The 19,666-nt window shown below is 41.8% G+C and overlaps 1 protein-coding gene across 33 annotated transcripts in view; it reads right to left on the reverse strand.

Annotated features, from left to right (window-relative positions):
- The window catches only part of Magi1 (membrane associated guanylate kinase, WW and PDZ domain containing 1), a 630,113-nt gene that overhangs the window by 194,001 nt on the left and 416,446 nt on the right, over positions 1 to 19,666 (reverse strand). The gene's annotated exons all lie outside the window — the stretch shown is intronic.

Below are 19,666 nucleotides of genomic sequence, written 5' to 3' on the forward strand. Positions count from 1 at the left end.
ATCAACTGTGGGTGGCACCATTCCATGGGATGAATGAAAAGGAGAACACAAGCTAAGCAGGCAGCATCCATCTCTCTGTGATGGGAACAGGGTGGACAGTGGTCCCAAGCTCTGGCCGCCATATCTTCCCTACTGAGATGAAAGCTCCCGACTGGGAGCCCAGATAAGCCCTTCCTTCCCTAAGTTCCTCTTCTCAGGTGTCACCTAAGCAATGACAGGAGCAGGGAGAGGGATTCCTGGGGATGCATGTTCACACTGCACAGAAGGAGTCAAGCCACACATCCTTCTATCACTAATTCTTATAAATACAGGATTATCAGGGTGACAGATAGGCAGAGAAAAGAGGAAAAAAACTGTTCTCGGGAACTGAATATTGAATATATCACGTTTTTACATAGTTCTTTAAAGGCTGGGTTGTTTATATTCTGTGGTCTTCTTTCTTAAGTGCTAGGGACTGAACTCAAGACCTTGCGTGTGGTAGGCAGAGTTCTACCACATCCTGGGCTGATACTTAAGGCCTTTAATGGTTACCAACATTTTTTAACACTGCTAAGAAAACAAAGAAAATTTTATGTCTTCCCAGTGTGGGAGAATCTGGATGCACGGGTCTCTTGACTAGGTGTTCTCAATGTACTCCCAGTTCCATGATCCTTCGCCCTCAGCATCCAGCCCCAGTGATGAGATCCATGCTTAGGAGATATGAAACAAAAGATTCTATAGAACTTAGGAGGAAGAAGCCAGGAAAGGCTTGAGCCTTAAAGAACAATCTATCTACCACATCAGAGGAATCCAAAGCTTTAGTTTATTAATAGTTGTACAAAGAAAAAAAGAAAGCCATTAGACCCAAAAGTCCAAATCAGTGGTTCTCAACCTGCCTAATATTGTGACCCATTAATACAGTTCCTCATGTTGTGGGTGACCCCCAACAATAAAATTATTTCATTGCTACTTCCAAATTATAATTATGCTACTGTTATGAATCATAATGTAGATATTTGATACGCAATACCTATGAAAGGGTCATTCAACCCCCCAAAGGAGTCTTGGTCCACAGGTTGAGAGCTACTGGTCTAAATCTAAGCTGTAAAACTCTAGATAGCCATTACCTTGAACTCAAAGGGCCCTGATGTTTAGCTATAATCTGGGACAGGTAGAGAAGGTATTAATTCTGGAAACTGAAAATCTTGGGAATTTACTCTCGTGGGTACTTGCTTATTATGAAAGATCATTTTTACTTCCATCTTGTTTCTTCAAAATTTCTTTTTAGAATTGAAACGTAACAGCTGTATATGAGTCACAACGTAATGTTTAAATGCACATGTGCACTGTGTAACGTTCAAATCAAGATGAATATATCTATTTCCTGAAGGATTTTCCCTCCCTTCTTCCTTTGTTTTTTCAGTAATGAGCTCCTGTGTCTAGGCTGGCCTCAGTCTCCCTGTGGAGCTGAGGATGGATGACCTGTAAGTCCTGATCCGCCAGCTGCTTGCTCTCTAGTGCTGTAGCTGCCACGCCCAGGAGCCTTTGCCATTTTTTTTGTGGTGAAAGCAATAAAAATTCTTTCTCCTAGCCTTTGAATGTTCACGATACACAATCACTGTCTGTAGTATGCCTACCATGTGACATAATCTCTGAGCTTATTTCTTCTATCTTACTAGAACCAGACAGGGCATCGTCAACTGGACAAGCTTGATACACTCTCCATTTCTTTCTATTATTAAAAGACATAAAACAAAGTGCACTGATAGATCAAGAACTAAAACCCGCTTCCATAGAGAAAAGACTCGGACTTTTATGTTCAAGTTGAAAAAAGTCTGGGGCAAATATACATCATTTGTCTCATTAAACAGTTGAGACTGAGTCATCGGACAACACGTTTCTTACCAACATGTAAAAAGTTGAATATGAGTTTGCATTGCTCTGAACAACTTTATTAAAAAAACTGAAGCAGACTCAGTAAAGCCACAATTGGGCAGAAACACCTACCTCTGCTTTTAACATGAACCTAGAACTCAGATATTTAATGTTTTTTCCAGGACCTAAAAACTGTGAAATACATTATCAGATCTAAGGCATAAACTATAATTTAAGAATAAACTATATACTGTCAAACTATATTACAAAATGTCACTGATTGTAGAGTGTGTTTTAATTCCTGGACCATTAAAGAGTAGGAAACCACACATCTTAGAATGGACAGTTACGACAATGCTTTTGTTAAGAACAGAGTGTGGTAAACTGCCTTTTGTAATAATTCGTAGATAAGACCCTTGAGACTACCTCACAAGCTAAAACTGACCTTTCTAACATAACTAAGGCTAGTGCATAGTAAATAACTGAAATCTAAAGAGCAAGAAATCAGACCAAAATTCATATAAGTTCAAAGTCCTTTACTTTAGCACATACACATTCATTGTCTAATCCATCTTTTAAAGTACACTTTAGTTTGGAACCTAGACTCCCTGTTTGGGAGCTCTTTCATGGAATGAATCATGCTTACAAATCAGAGGCTATTAAAAACAATGAATTTATGAAATTCTTAGGGAAATGGATGGATCTGGAGAATATCATCCTGAGTGAGGTAACCCAATCACAAAAGAACACACGTGGTATGCACTCTCTGATAAGTGGTTATTAGCCCAGAAGTTTGGAATACAGGAAGAACATCCCACAAACCACAAGAAACTCAAGAAGAAGGAAGACCAAAAGGTGGACATTTCATTCCTTCATAAAAGGGGGAACCAAATACCCACGGAAGGAGTTGCAGAGATTAACTATGGAGCAGAGACTGAAGGAAGGACAAGCCAGCCTAAATATAGCTATCTCCTGAGAGGCTCTGACAGTACCTGACTAACACAGATGTAGAGGCTCACAGCCATCCATTGAACTGAGTACACGGTCCCCATTGAAGGAGTCAGAGAGAAAGGACCTATGGAGCTGAGGGGTTTGCAGCCCCTTAGGACAAACAACAATATGAACTAACTAGCACCCTTAGAGCTCCCAGGGTCTCAACCACCAACCAAGGACTGCACATGGTGGGTCTGATTGTTCTGGCAGCATGTGTATAGTAGAGGATTGCAAATTCGATCATCAATAGGAGGAGAGGACCTCGGCCCTGTGAAGGTTCTGTGCCCCAGTGTAGGGGAATGCCAGGGCCAATAAGTGAGAAGGGTGAGGTGGCAGGCATGGGGAGGGGGGAGGCAACAGGGGTTTGTTCTTGTTGTTTTTGTTTGTTAGTTTGTTTGTTTTTTGGAGGGGAAACTGGGAAATGAGAAATTTACATGTAAATAAAGCAAATATCTAAAAAACAAAACAAAAACAAAAAACAAATCAGAGGCTATGATTTCCAATTGTGGTTTATTTGAAATGGATTGATACTAGAGGCAGTTGCAAAGCAATTTGAATGTTCTGAGTTTTTAATGGGTGTTTTAAAATTTTTACAGACCTCCTCTAAACTTAACTTCACAATGATTTTCAGCCACTCTCTATTGGGACTTCCCAGAAGAGTCTAATGACAAAGGACAACTTTCCTTTTCCTTCATTATGTTGCTGGTTTCCATGACTCTTATTTAAGTTAAACACCTATAGTAAAAGTGACAGGTATGAGCTGGGCTGGTAACAAACAGAACAGACCATTCGCTGGGACCACCATACACCTCGAGGGAGGCAGCAGTTCATCTGACTGTCCCTGGGTTCTGAAGCTCTGAGGTAGTGCCATGCCAGTGAAGGAACCAACAAGTTAAGGATGATGGAGTTTTCTTAGGTGAAATCCTAAAAGACACCTCAACTTTCAGTGTGTTGTCTTTGCTCTCTTGTTTTGCAAAAGCAGATGCCACATCCTGAGGTCACTTAAAGCAACCTTGTAGAGAAGTCCCTGTGGCCTCCTGCCAACCGCCAGCAAATATTGATCAGGCATGCGATGAGATATCATGAGAGACTATCCTCCAGCTCTATCAAGCCTGGAGGAGACTGCAGCAACCCAGCTCACACTCGAACTTCAAATTCACAATAGTGGCTACAGCCACTCGGCCATGCAACTGCAGATTTCTCTCTTTCAGAGCCTGTATGGGGTAGTGCATGTTAATAACTAATGTCACTAATAGGATGGAGAGCTCACCTTACAATACCAGGAACCAATATATCTGTCGACTAGCTAGTGTGCAGTCAGCAGAGGGCACCTTTCTGATGGAAAAGCTAAATGGCTAGGCAGAATCTTTCTCAGAATGGCTTCCTAGCTTCTGTTACCATTAGCATTGGTTTATAATTAGCATTGGTTTATATTTTTGACAGAAGTGTTTCTCCCTATAGTCTCACCAACATTGATTAACACTTCTTGTCTTGATGAGGATCATTCTCACTAGGGTAGGATGAACACTCAGAACAGAGGAGTTACTGAATGCCCTTTACATTCAAGACTCTTTCTTCCTTCATAACCACCTAGTATTGTACTCAACCCAAAGGAGTGACTATGGAGGGAGAAAGAACTTCCCAGAATCAAACACAAGTGGACATGGGGACACCAACTCCCACCTCTGCACTTGTTAGGATCAAGATGACCAGTGTGGGCCAATCTATTAAGCTCTGGCACTATCAAGCTCTTCAGGTTGGGGGAGCACAGGTGCAGGCATTTGAAACCTCAAAGCCCACTCCCAGTGATACACTTCCTCCAAGATGGCCACTCCTACTTGAACAAGGCCACACCTCCTGATCCTTCCCATAGTACCACTCCCTGGTGATTAAGCATTCAAATGCATGAGCCTGTGGGGCTATTCTGATTTAAACCCCACAGGCAGCAAAGGCCAGAGCAGCACCTATTAAGCTCTGGCTTAGAGCTGAAGCAGGCAGGTTCTTACAGTCAGCTTAGAATTACCATCCTAGGTGATGAGTTAGGAAAGAGTCTCTGAAGACCACACATGGGACTCTGTTTTCATTACAAAACAAAGAAGGCAGAACAAACTAGGAAAACACACACCTTAAAAAGACCAACATTTCAAAATACTCACTCCATCTTTGTCTGAAAAGAAAATCCATTATCAGGAAGATGACCAAAGCCTCCGGTGAAGGCTGATCTAAATAAAATATGTTTTGTGAAATGCAAAGTGAGCTAAGGTATGTTTATGAGCTTATGTGGGTTGAGGACCTTTAAACTCATGGCAGGGCAAGGGTGGGGTCTGATTTACAGTAATAGAAATAAATGTCTCTACTCAGATGTAGCCAACAAATCCTTTCTTTCTTGTTAACGGTCTCTAAAGCAATGTTATCATCTTAAATTTATAGATAAGGGCATGGGTAAAGTATTCAGGGCAAGGAAAAAGGTTCAATAGAGGAGTGCTTTGCATATACTAATGATGCCTTGGGTTCAATTCCCAGCCTTACAAATGAAAACCAAAACAAACAAAACTAGATGGTCTACCCATGAGCTCCATCCCAATCCCCTTAAAAGACCTCATCCAAAAGGCTGCAGTTCCCTTGATCTCAGATGTTTCTCTTATTTCTAGTAAGTGCATGATGCCCTTCTCTGTCCACTTCTCTCCCACACCACAGGACCATTCTCTCTCTCTGAAGAGAAGGTAGTAGGTTCCCATTACCTGTTTGATTGAGCTTCAAAGGGGCAGGAAAGGACTGGTGAGATGGCTCAGTGGGTAAAAACACTTGTTTGCCATCCCTGGAACCCATGTGGTGAAGAGAACCAAGTCCCAAGGCTGTCCTCTGACCTCCACATACACACTGTGGCACATATGCAGCACATATTATGTACACATATACACAAAATTAATGAATGTTTCTTAAAAATTAAGAGAGAGAAGCCAGGTGTGATTGCAAATGACTTACTTTCAGTACTTGGAGAATGGAAGGGGGAGAAGTCTGAGGCCAACCTGGGCTACATGAAACACTGTTGGTTAGATGAGAAAGCCCAGAATGAAATTTGTGTGCAAATGTGGACAGTATATACTGAAATTATCAACTATGGTTTCCTCCTCTGGGATGATTACAATGTGAGATTATGCTCCAACAAATCGCCTATGAGATTAGATAACCTGCTATGGCTGTTGCAGCCTGTGGGGTTTAAATCAGAATAGCCCCACAGGCTCAAGTTTTTGAATGCTTAATCACCAGGGAGTGATACTGTGAGAAGGATCAGGAGGTGTAGCCTTGTTAAAGTAGGAGTGGCTTTCTTGGAGGAAGTGTATCACTAGGGGTGGGCTTTGAGGTTTCAAATGCCTGCACCCGTGCTCCCTCAACCTGAAGATCATGATGCAGCTCTCAGCTACTGCTCTACTGCCATGTATGCAGCCATGCTGCCACCATGATGACAATGTGACTGGACCTCTGAAACTCTAAGCAAGCCCCCAATTAAATGCTTTCTCTTATCAGAGTTGCCTTGTGTCTCTTCCCGGGAATAGAAGAGGGGCTACCACAGTGTGTCTCCAACAGAAAGCATGGCCCATCCAGCTTTTATGTATGTGTGTCTGTAAGTCTGTCCTTTCTTCAGCCCCTCAGTGCCCAGTCAAGTACCCAGACCAACTCATGCAGAGTGAGAAAGGGACCTGACTCACATAACTAAGGAAGTGCAGAAGAAGAAAGCTACAGGGAGAAACGACAGAGAAAGTTAGAGTGCAAAGTCAGGGACCCAGTGTTAAAATGTGGACAGTCAGTCTCCCTTTCTCTCTGCTTTACATCTTTACTGCTCCAGGCACCACACTGGCCAGAGAAGGGCAAAGTGATCAGAAGAGAGAAGGGAGCACACGAGAGAGACCTCACAAACATGGAGCGGTTCCCTGCCTCAGACAAAGCTGCAAAATAGATAAATCTCTTAGAAAAGAAAAGAAAAAAAAGGGGGGGTAGGGGCAGAACAAATCTATTTTAGAGATCCCTTCCTTTACAATCACAATGTGCTTTTACAAGTGTCCTGATTTGGATATTTCCACTGCCATCTTCTGCCCCTGTTTTTGGCCTCCTTCCATGTCTAATTCTGAATTTTCTTCTTCACTGAATAGATCCAGCTAAGGCAAAGAGACAATTATATGGCAGAAGAATGAATGAGTTTTTTTTTTTTTAAAGATCTCTTATAAATAACTATCTGCAGAAATCTTGAAATAACTATGGAAAAAGAATTGTCATCCAATCTACAATACTAACAATATGAAGACCAAAGGAATAAAAAATAAAAATAGTAGGCCATGTAATGGCTATTCACCAGTCCGCTGGGAAATTAAAAATAGGCATAGCCTCATCCCAAGTTCAATAGCAACCTAAAGATTTATTTGCTTAACAGTTTGATTTCCTAATAGTATTCTAACCTGCAGCCAAGGTCTTTAGCAGAGGGACCACTTGTCAAAAATGCTCTCAAAGAGCTTCACTAATGTTTTATCATCATTAAATGCCTGTGACAGAATAGATCTCCTGGCTCCTCACTGCCAACCAACAACATGGCTCCAAAGGCTTTATAGCCAGTGCAGTGACAGTGTAAAAACAGATGAGCCAGCACGCTCACAGCCAGATTCCTGGCTCCCTAGAGAACATGAAAACAGACCTATAGCCATGGCCAGCTGAACTGCTGAGATAGGGTAGCAAGCCGGATACTCATCAAAGGTGCCAACTGAAACCCACCAGCAATGTGCATACAAACACATGGACATGTGTGCATATATGTAATTTAATAAAGACTTACACATATCTCTAGTGACAACCGAGCAACAGGAAACAAGCACATTATCTAAGACATCCTTCTCATTCTCTGTTTCCTGTCAGGGGATGCTGAAGCCTGTGTTACACGAAGGACAGCTCTAGCTGAAAATAAATTCCACAGTTTTATCAAGAGTCTACCCTTGTCTTGGCAATCATTGATAATATAAAGCCGAAGAAGCATGCCATTACTAATTAGGAACTACTAATGCCCAAGGATATTTTGAAAGTGTATACAGAACAGTGATAGCCATATGTGTTCTGGCTTGTTTTCTAGGATGACAGATAATAGATAATACCACTCTCCCTGAGAAACGTTCTTGGGGGGGGGTGTGAAGGGACCACTGTGTTTGCTTTGTAATCATGAGGTTCTGAGTTCAGATTTCCAGCACCCAAATAAAAGCTGGGTGTGGTTGGGCATTTATCTGCCTATACTTCCAGGGCTGTGGAAGCTTACAGGTGTCTCTGGGAGCCGACCTAGGTTTAGCAGCCAAGTCTGCTTCTCAGTTTGTATGATAAAACAAGACCAGAAGGAACATGGCATAGCAAAGGCCAGCGCTAAGTGCACTTACACTTCCAGGTCGCTAACACTGAGGGAGGTCAGCAGGATACAACCTAGCATCACTTACCCAGAGGTAGCTCTGCGAACTATGATGACCTTCCCCCACCCACCACCAATCATAAATCAAGGAAATGCTTCCAAAACCATAGGCCAATTTGGTGAAGGCAATTCCTGAATTGAGGTTCCCTCTTTCTAGGTTACTCTAGTTTGTACCAAGTTGACAAAAATTGACCAGTATGAGCCGGGCAGTGGTGGTGCACGCCTTTAATCCCAGCACTTGGGAGGCAGAAGCAGGCGGATTTCTGAGTGTGAGGCCAGCCTGGTCTACATAGTGAGTTCCAGGACAGCCAGGGCTACACAGAGAAACCCTGTCTCAAAAAACAAAAAACAAAAAACAAAAAACAAAAAAATTGACCAGTATGTTGAGAGCACATGTGCGCACGTACACACACACACACACACACACACACACAGGGTGTGGGGGCAGAGGGAGAGAGAAGAAAGAAAAACCATCTTTGGACACACTTTATATCCAGAGTAGGGTACAGAGCAGGTGAGCGAAAGCTGCCATACAGCAGATCGGAGGAACGGAGTCCTTACCCATGGCAGCTGTGTTGAGTGTCAAGAGAAAAACATCATGTTTCTTTTACAAAAGTAGTGTTATATTAAGATAGATGTACAGGGCACTCATCTGAAACACACCATCTATGTACAGAGTAAGAAATGCAGGAGTGGTTACCAACTTAGATATAATACCAATGACTAGGCATCCCGGTCCAGGGTGACTTTATTTCTTCTACTTTGCCTATTCGTTGTGTTTTCTTTCTATGGTGAACAGAAAGAGCTTTTGTGATTGCCACATTGACTGTAAGAGGCGCAGGGCAAACGTGCACACTTCACAGCAATGACACAGGGAAGCTAGCTTCCAAAGCCACGTGAAGCTCTGGCAGAAGGGGTAGCATTAACTCTGAGGTCAAGCTTCTCTTCCAGGTCATGCGGGTTTTGCTTATTCCACTTGGAATGTGGGTCAGGTGCTATGCTCACACTTGTGCTCACACTCACACTTAACATGATGAACAGAGAGCACACCGAGTCATTTTCCGCTAGCGATACTGTCAAGACTATGGAGACACACTTGAACCTGGTACAGCGTCTTGTACACAGTATCCCAACAGGAGTCTAAAACTTGCGGCAGGTTGCTAGATACTTCAGATGGACCTTGAGACACTCTTTCTCTCTACCCGGCTATTCCTCAACCTTCACTTGAAGTGAATTCCCAATATTAAAATGGAGGGTTGTTTCTGTTCCCTCCAAGTGAACCTTGAACCTGGGAAGAGTTAATAGGAACATCCCACATGACCCATCCAGCCCCACAAAAATCAGGCAGGCCATGACAGTATCTAAATCTAAAGAGAAGGAAAGGAAAATAAAAAATAAAAAAAGGAAAATAAAAAAAGAAGAAAAAGCCCCCTGCAACTAATAAACAAACAAACAAAAGTGAGGAAAGGTTCTGATATAAAAAGCACTAGCCAGGCAGTGGTGGCGCATGCCTTTGATCCCAGCACTTGGGAGGCAGAGGCAGGCAGATTTCTGAGTTTGAGGCCAGCTTGGTCTACAGAGTGAGTTCCAGGACAGCCAGGACTACACAGAGAAACCCTATCTCGGAAAAAAGAAAGACGGGGGGAAGGGCACTTAAGAGATTCATATTCCGAATAATTTTATCAGGTCAAAGAGGCTAATTAAAGAAGAAAGGAAGATGAGGAGGCGGGAAAGGATCTTTGTACTCTGTCGTAACAGATCCCACTGGTGTGTTATATTTACATTTAATTTAGGCTGAACACAACCCTAGCAAATCTCTTCAGCAGTTAAATGTTGCCTTCAAAGGGACACCAGGACATAAATCCCAGACTCAGCATCCATGCCAGCATCCACAAAGTAATCTTTAAGAATACGGTCCCAAGGGCACCTGTTTACCAGAGAAAGGGCACAAGCAGAGAGGCAATTACTGTGAAGGGCTGGTGAAGGACCAAGCATGCATGGAAGCTCAGCTTTTCATTAATACACACAGTCAAGGAAGAGAGATAGAAGTAGGAGGTACTTGCTGACAGTGAGGCAGAAACTGACCCTAATCTTCTCTTTTTCCTTCCCCTTCTTAAATCTAGCCAGGGTTTCTCTATGTGTAGCCCTGGCTGTTCCAGAACTCAATCTGTAGACCAAGCTAGCCTTGAACTCACAGAGACTTCAACTGCATCTGCCTCCCACGTGCTGGGATTAAAGGCATGCACCACTACTGCCCTGGCTATTATTTCTGATTCTTCATAGCACCTAAAACAAAAATTTTTGATTACACACACACATACACACACACACAGAGACACACACACACACACACACTCACACACCCTCCCTCTACTCATTATACTTTAGAGACAGTCCTTAACATATTTATCCAAACACTCCGATAACTCCTTGCTATTAGCTATGAAGGAAACCTTTAGCCATAATCAAATCAAAGAGCATACTAGATCCCTACCGTGAATCAACCCGACCATATATCCCTGCACTGTATATATTTCAAGCAGAAACTTAATTGGAAGTACTATACTCCATGCTCTGCTCAATGTGGCTGATCTAAACAAAAGAATACATTTCCACATCAGTGTTCCAACTATTAGTGAGTAGACAAGTCAGGACTGATGAAGCTTCATCCATTCTATAGCCATTTAGTGTCTGCTCGCCTGGCTGAGGCCCTGTATGTTACAGATTCCTAGACAGAATAATGATTGCCAAGTTTGTTTTGGGGTTTGAGCTAGACCGATACTGAGTGCTCAGTATCCAGAAACAATTCTGATAGGGCTGGGGAGATGGCAGTAAACTGCTTGCTGCAGGAGTTTAGTCTGCATAACTCACACTTGAAAGTAATAAGAACATCTGGGTGTGCTAGTTCACACTTGCTACAGCTGAGGAGGCAATGAGATATGGATCCAGGGGCTCAGGAGTGGCCAGCCTAGGTTACTTAACAAGTTATAAGCCATTGAGAGTCTGTCTCTAAAAACAAGTAGACAGTGCTTGAAGAATGATACACAATGTTCAACACAGCCCTAAACACACACAGGCACACACATATGCACATGTCTGAGGGAACTTCTCTACACACACACACACACACACACACACACACACACACACGGGGGTGGGGAAGGGAGAATTGTCACAAAAGCACAAACTTTATGTTCTATAAATTTCTATTAGATCAAGTACAAGGAGTTTAGCTCTTATAGTGTAACTATGCAAGGTAATCAATCCTCGATAATTTCTAACAACCTTCAGTAATGAGTTAAATAATTTGCATATTTACTTTTATTATTCACATAGCCAATGCAACATCCAGTTAGTGGAAGTCATGTTTTGGCAAGAGGACATAATGCTTTAAATTGTTTTCTAAATCTAACTAGGTGTGATTACACAAGCTTTAATCCCAGCACTTGGGAGGCAGAGGCAGGTGGATTTCTGTGAGTTTGAGGGCACCCTAGTCTACACAGCGAGTTGTAGCTGGGGCTGCAACATGAGACTCCACCTCAAAGTAAACAAACAACCAAGCAAACAAAAACAACAAAAAGCTAGCTGCTAAGCAAAGTAATATCTATTGATTACAAACAACAACAACTGGTTTGTACATTACAATTGCACTTTCAAGGTGGATATACTAACATATGCTACCTGCATAAGCCCAAAGGACAATCAGCTGAGTGAGAGAAAGCAGCACAGAAAGGCGAATGCCCTATAAACTCACTACTATTGGATTGCCACAATATCCAAATTAATAAAGACAAATGATGATGTCCATCCACAGTCACTGAAGGGAGGAAAAGGATATGTTGTTGGTTGGGAACAAAATTTTAGATTTGCCAAGAGATCTGACTAGAGGTTGGTTGTGCGATTATGTGAATGTACTTAATACTGTGAAGTATTACACATCCTTACTGATTAAGCTGGTAAGCTCTAGGACTGGAGCTATGGCTCAGGGGGTTAAAAGTGCCTATTGCGCTTGCAAAGGGGAGCTGGGTTCTGTTCCTAGCACCACAAGGTGGATCACAACCACCTGTAAGTTCAGTTCCAGGGGATCTGATACTCTTTTCTGGCCTCCTAGTTAGTAAGCACACACTTGAAGATATATATGGCAAACACTCAGACATATAAAATAAAAGTAAATCTTTTTTTTTAAAGATGGTGAAAGATTTATATTCTGTATATCTAGTTCAGGTTTAGAGGCTAGTTGAAAAGTTCGAAATGGGATAAATCAGAGGGTAGGAAATCAAATTTCCAACTTCTCTGACTTCTCAATACACAAAGCTCAAGATAAAATGGACTGGAAGAGACTAAATATGCACCATTAATGGGGTACGCTAAAAATTAGGCAGTCTATGCTCTCACAACAAGTAGCATTCCTCTCACTTTGCAGGAAATGAAGAGAACCCTCCACCTTCTCAGTAAAGAAAGGTCCAGGCTTGCTGCTAAGGTTCTGGAATTCACTCTGTTCACAGCCCTGTATCAGAGGCAGCTGCCAGCGATTACCTCCTCAGGCACTGGCAACACACAGATACTCCTCTTCCTCTAGTAAAATAAACCATGAGAGTTGCCGGAAGTGCCTATTCCACCCCAAGGGAAAGGAAGAGGGGAAGCACCAACAAGAAGATGTAATGGAGGTGAATGATCCTTTACTACGCATACTTGTCTACTCCAGTCACATCCAAAATATCGGGGATAAAATCCTGATAAAAGATAAGAGGCAAATAAGACTCCAAAAGGAGTTCTGTGCTTCCTGGATTTCAGACTAGTCGCTGGTATCCCCTAACTCAGACGTGTTCCAGATTAGTCTCTCCAATCGTCAACGTGGCCTCATATTTAGGCATAAAGGTACCCCAAGAAATGATTCGTTAATGGTTAAGATTGGGCATTGTCTCCTGGCCAACACAATGTTTCCAACTATCCTAGTTTATTTAAAGAGTAATCTAAGGGCTTCCACTCAAGGACATTAGCTAGAAGTGTTAGGTCAAGTCGGAACTCCCCACTGCCTGCCCCGAGCTAGAACCAGAGAACTAGCAGGAAATGCTAGATTGAAATCTCCTGGTCATTGCCTACCTCAACAGGGAGGGCTCCACTTCTCTTCCTCCTGCTTCACACCTAGCTACCAGACACTGCTGACCTTGGTGTGGGGGTCACTTGCCTACGTGACTTCAGTCTTGCGTCTCCTGCTGTAACCCCCACCTGCCTACGACTCTTGACATCTGCCCTGTTTGCTGTATGGTATTTAAGCCTGATTCTCACCTGCACAAATACATTCAGATTCAACACACCCTTGTGTCTCGAGTCTGTTTGTCATCCGCCGACTTATTGCCCACCTGACCAGAATTCTCATCCCGTGGAAATTGGGGTCCCCGCAAAGAACCTGGTCCTCGGCAATCCTTTATTCTAATGAAAATTGCAAAAGTGACTTCTGGTCAAATTCCATATTATGACTATCTGTGGGGGAGCAATTGTAATCTGCAGGTGTTAGTTCCTGCAGATTTGACAGAGCCTGTACCTCCACCCAGAGGTATTGGGACAGTGTATAGGAACAGCTTTGGATGTCCCATGGTGACGGTAGGTGCTATTGCCAGTTACAATGCGGAGGCAAGAATATTAACCCACCTTCCACACTTGAAATTGTGGTGTACATGGAACTGTCCCACAAAAATGACTACTAAGACTCTCAAGGTTTGTAAAATATAAATGAATGGAAAGAAGGCTTACAATAGACCTACACTAGCATGGGTGGGGGGGATGACAAAGGGAGCTTATCAATCTGATTATTGATCTCAAAAGCTCAAAAAGAAAAAGAAAACCACTGGGCAGTGATGGCATACACCTTTAATCCCAAAACATATTCTATGTTTGAAGTATACATTTAGGCTTCCTTTAAACATGGATGTAAAAAAAAAAAAAACCCAAATGTGCTAAGTAGATGAAGTATCACGTATCTATGAATGGAATATTATTCACTGTGAAAAGAAGGAATTTGACATGGGATTCAGTTCCCAGCATTTGTGCACGGGGTCGGAGGTTGTGTGTGAAGTGGGGTGGAAGGAGTGGGGAGGATAAGGCAGAATAGAACAGGTTACAATACTGGACATTTACTGTATTCCAGGAACCACCCTCAATATTTTACAGTAGTGTCCCACCAAATCTGCCCTCTAAGGAAAGGGTCACTCAAGGGACAGGAAGAAAGCCAGTGTTCCAAGAGCAAGTCCATTGCTTGCTGTGTTGGATGACTGGCAGGTCACTTCTGTCCTCTCTAGTGGAAGACTGATGTCTACTTAAAAAAGTCATATGGTGATAAGTGGCTACCTGAAAAATGAGAAGGGACTGAGAGGCCTGAGCTGCTATGGTCCTGGAAGCAGAAGGTGTGGCTAGTTTAAACTGCCATTAACAGATACATGGGATTATGCACTGCTTTCTTATACTAATCGCTAGACCACTGATGTCCAAAGAGGGAAATCAAAGGCCCGTGGATGTCCAGATTCAAACTTACACCTGACCAGTGACTGAAAGCCCATGTCCATCCCGTTACTGAGAAGGTTAATCATTATTATCAACTTGGCTGGATCTCAATGACCTGGGAAGTACACCTCTGGGCCTATCATTAAGAGTGAGTTCATAGAGAGGTTTAACTGAGAAGGACAGGCCAACATGAACATGGGTGGCACTGTCACACAGGTCCTGAGACTGGATAAAGAAGAGAAGAGGAGGAAGCCAGCTGAGGACCAACATTCTTCTCTCTTTGCTTCCTGAATGCAGATGCAAGGTAACCAGCTGCCTCACACACCGCGACCAAGACTCAAGATGGTCCAACTGTACCTTCTCAAAACATGAGCTAAACAAATCTGTACTTCCTGAAGTCATTTTTGTCAGGTATTTTACTATAGCATAAGAAAAATAAATAATACACAGAACAAAGTAATATCAAAATCATAGGAGCACTGGACTTATTCATCATTAATTATCAAAGTCAGACAAAACCCTATAAGGCTTGTTTCCAACTCTCTGTTCCTGTAAGAGTAGCCTACTCAAGAATTTCTACCTCACTTACGTATTTATTTTTATTTTACGTGCATACATGTATGTCTGTGTCACAATGTTAGATCTCTTAAAACTGAAGTTACAGACAGTTGTAAAGCTGCCATGTAGGGCACTGGGAATTGAACCTGGGTCTTCTAGAAGCGCAGCCAGTGCTCTTAACCACTGAGCCAGCTCTCCAGTTCTAACTGCCTATTTTTTAATGAAAAAAAAAAATCAAGAATGAAGAGAGTTAATCATTTTGTCTCCATTATCATAATTATTTTCTTTTAATAAAAGTGAGATCTTTTACATCAAATAATTTTTTTTCTCTATATTAGAGGCATATTTAAAATCCATCAGGAAAAAAAATGCATGAATACATGAACAAAATTCTAAATAAAATGACAATATACCATGGTCAAGAAAGGATTCTCTCAATAAAATAAGATAGGTTAAAGATAAGAAAACCTATCAGGATGGCAGAGGTGTCATGTAACTAACTCTACTACTAGCACTTGGGAGGTAGTGACAGGAAGATCTCCATGAGTTCGAGGACAGTCTGGTCTACAGAGTGAGTTCTAGGGCAGCTGGGGCTACACAGAGACTCCAAAAGAAAAACAGGAAGAAAACCTCTCAATGAGGCTGGGGTAGGGCACTTTGTTACAGTACTTTCAGTACTTTCTATATAAGGAAGGCTCAGAGTTTCATTTGCTACACACACACACACACACACACACACACACACACACACACACACACGGGGCGGGGGGAGGATGACAAAGGGAGCTTATCAATCTGATTATTGATCTCAAAAGTTCAAAAAGAAAATGAAAACCACTGGGCAGTGATGGCATACACCTTTAATCCCAGCACTTGGGAGGCACAGGCAGGTGGATTTCTGAGTTAGAGGGCAGACTGGTCTACAGAGTGAGTTCCAGGACAGCTAGGGCTATATAGAGAAACCCTGTCTCAAAAAACCAAAACAAATAAACAAGCTCAAAACAAAAACAAAAACAAAAAGAAATAAACTATGCAAATACTCTGTGGTCACATAGAAAAAAACATTTGAGAAATTCTAATACTTATTTTAAAAAAGCAAGAAAGAGAAAATAAATATTTATTACAATATATCTGATCACAGTGTGAACCCCAGGATAGTGCTATTTACTGAGAAGAACCCTTTTCTTTCTAGTCATGGTGTGGCTCATCCCTTAGCACATACTTTTAATTCATACCTTTAATTCCTAATAGATGGCTTTAATCCCAAACAATGACGATAAAGTTAGTTTGCAGAAGGAAGCACCATGTTTGAAAATGACGTCTAATTGAGTGGCAGACAAAGTGACAAATCAGAGAAAGATCTAACAGACTAGGATATGCCCAATTCTCACAAGAATGGAGAGAATGGAGAGAATAGAGAGGCTACTTAGAGCAGTGCATAGAAAAAGGAAAGAGGGATGGGTAGCAGTTTTACCAGGAGAGTTTTACAGACAAGTTGCAGAGAGAACAAGCTAGACACAGGGGAAGACAGTACAAGACAGAGAATGAGGAGGAGCCAGAAGACTACAACAGATTGCTACAGTTAATTTGAGGCCAAGCATAAATAACTCAATCTTGGTGTTCACAGTGTGATCAAGTATCCTGAAACAAATACCAACTTTTGTCAAACTATAGCTAGATTAGAATGGAAAGAAGGCTTACAATAGACCTACACTAGCATTTATACCTGCTGGTAAGAGGGAGGGCATCTCGGGGAGACCTACACCAGTACCTATGCCAGTACTTAGTACTAACACAGTACTAGGTACTGAGACAGAGTTCTTCCCCTGCAATTATTAAAGAGAGACGTACATCTGCTTTCTTCTATCCTACCCAACACATTTCATCAAGTACTCCCAGAAAGAACACCAAAGAAAGGAAAGGAAGGGAAGGACAAGTGAGATGGGAGATGGTAGAGCAAGCTGCTGATTTTCCCAGATGACAGAGATGACCTATGCAGCCTGCAGCAGTTTCCGTGCTTAAGCCTGGTAGGGATTCCCCACTCCCTGTTTGCTTATTATGTATTAACCACAACTGTTTTGCCTATACCAGGCAGAGAAGCCACCACCACACAGACCATCTAACCCACAGCTGAAAATATTTGCTAAAGGACATTGAAGAAAAAGGTTTCTAACCCCTGATCGATGGAGACAATCTGATTCAATCTGTAATATTACAGATCACAAGAATGAGGTCCAAAATATATATTTCTATCCACTTACAATCTGTAGTCAGAACTGAAATGCTAAAGTAGCATTTATTGTAGCATCAAAAATATACAATATCGAAAACTAAATCAGACCACACAGTAAAAGGAAAGAATAGAATCGTGAGATAACTCTCTCTCTCTCTCTATCTCTCTCTCTCTCTCTCTCTCTCTTACATGTGTGCGTGCACACACATACACACAAATAAATATTAAAACAAGAAAAATTAAAAGGAAAAACCAATACCTTAAAGATTCACCTTACTGGGGGCAGGATATGTACTGTAGATGGAACCAGGAGTCCTGCATCGGACAGGAAAACACTGTACCACTCCGCCAGACCCCTGGCCCCATGAGAATATTGTTAAAGTGTTAATTGTCCCTAAATAGATCTATGTTTACATATTCAATGCAATCCTAACCAAAATTCCAACTTACATTTGTAGCACTGCAAACAGAGGCTCTAAAATTCATGGTGAACTTTTCTGCAGAAGTTCTCCAATCACCAAAGTATACTTAAAGATGGACAAGAACGTTAAGATCCAATTTCAAGAATAAACCAACACAATATATATATGTATGTGTGTGTGTGCGCGCGTTATCCTACTCTGTAAAAGAACAGATGATTCAAATATTCACTTGCATGGCATATATGGCCTCATACTTACAGACAGAGACACAAATACAATCCAGTGGAGGAATGAAACATTTTCAAGAAATGGTAGAAAAACAACTAAACTCCCGCATTAAAAGGAAACACACAAAAGTCCAAACCAAAACCCTGTAAGATCATAAATGTGTGATGGCACATGCCTTGAATCTCAGCACTGGCAGGCAGAGGCAGAGGCAGGCTGACCTCTATGACTTTAAGACTGGCCTGGTCTACCCAGCGACTTCCATACCAGCCAGAGCTACATAGTGAGACTCGTCTCCACACCCCTGACTCCACTAACTAACTAACTGACTAACTAACTAACTAACTAACTAACTAACCAAACAAACAAACAAAAAAATTAAAGGACCAAGAACATAAAAGGAAAATCCTCAAACTACAACATTTATAAAGGAAATAAGAAAAAAACCCTTCTGAGCCTCCATTTCAGGAAATGTGATACCAAAAGCATGATCCCTAAAAATAGACACAAGGGGCAATTTGCTACAAAATCCAAACTTATATCCTCTACAAGACAGTACAAAATCAGGAAAACACAGATCACAGCAAACCAAATATTTAATAAGCAACATTTATTGAGACTATGTAAAAAATTCTAGAAATGCATTAAGAAAATAAAATACCCCGCATAAAAAGAGTAAAATATTTCAAGATACACTTCGAAAAAGAAGACCCATGAAAAGCAAATGAGGACACAAAAAGCCTCACCCTCATCTGCTATTGATAGTGAAGTAGTACTACACACTAGAAAAGATTAAAGCTAGAACGACTAGCCAAGGGACTGAAGAGATGGATCAGTGGTTAAGAGTCATACTGCCCTTGCGGCAGATCTGACTTCAATTCCCAGCAGCCACAGCTCACAACTGACCAGCTACCAAAAGTTCCTCAGTTGGCACCAGCACTCGCTCTCACATACCCACACAGGACAACCATCCTCCTCCTCTTCCTCTTCCTCGTCCTTGTCCTCCTCCTCCTCCTCCTCCTCCTCCTCCTCATCATCATCATCATCCAAAAAGACTGGCCAAGCTGACACTTGTTTAAAATGTGGGAAAACTGAAATCTCATATGCTTACAGGTGTGGATGGATCTTGTAACAGGCCCTCTGGAAATGTTGGTGTGTTGTTTAAATTTTTCAGATAAAGTAACATCCAGCCATTCCACACCTAGATTCGTACGGAAAAGAAATGAAAGCCTAAAACCATATAAAGACTTACTTGCAGATGTTCATAACCGCCCCAAAATAGAAACAATAGACATTTCTACCAGCACAGAAGTAGGTAAATTATGGCGTCTACATATAAGAAGCACAATTCTATTTGGCAATTCAACAGTAAACTACAGCTATATCCTATAACATGAATGGATCTCAAAGAATTATGCCAGTGAATAAAGCATAATTCAC

Source organism: Mastomys coucha, unplaced genomic scaffold (genome assembly GCF_008632895.1).
Source record: "Mastomys coucha isolate ucsf_1 unplaced genomic scaffold, UCSF_Mcou_1 pScaffold20, whole genome shotgun sequence".
NCBI classification, from domain to species: domain Eukaryota; kingdom Metazoa; phylum Chordata; class Mammalia; order Rodentia; family Muridae; genus Mastomys; species Mastomys coucha.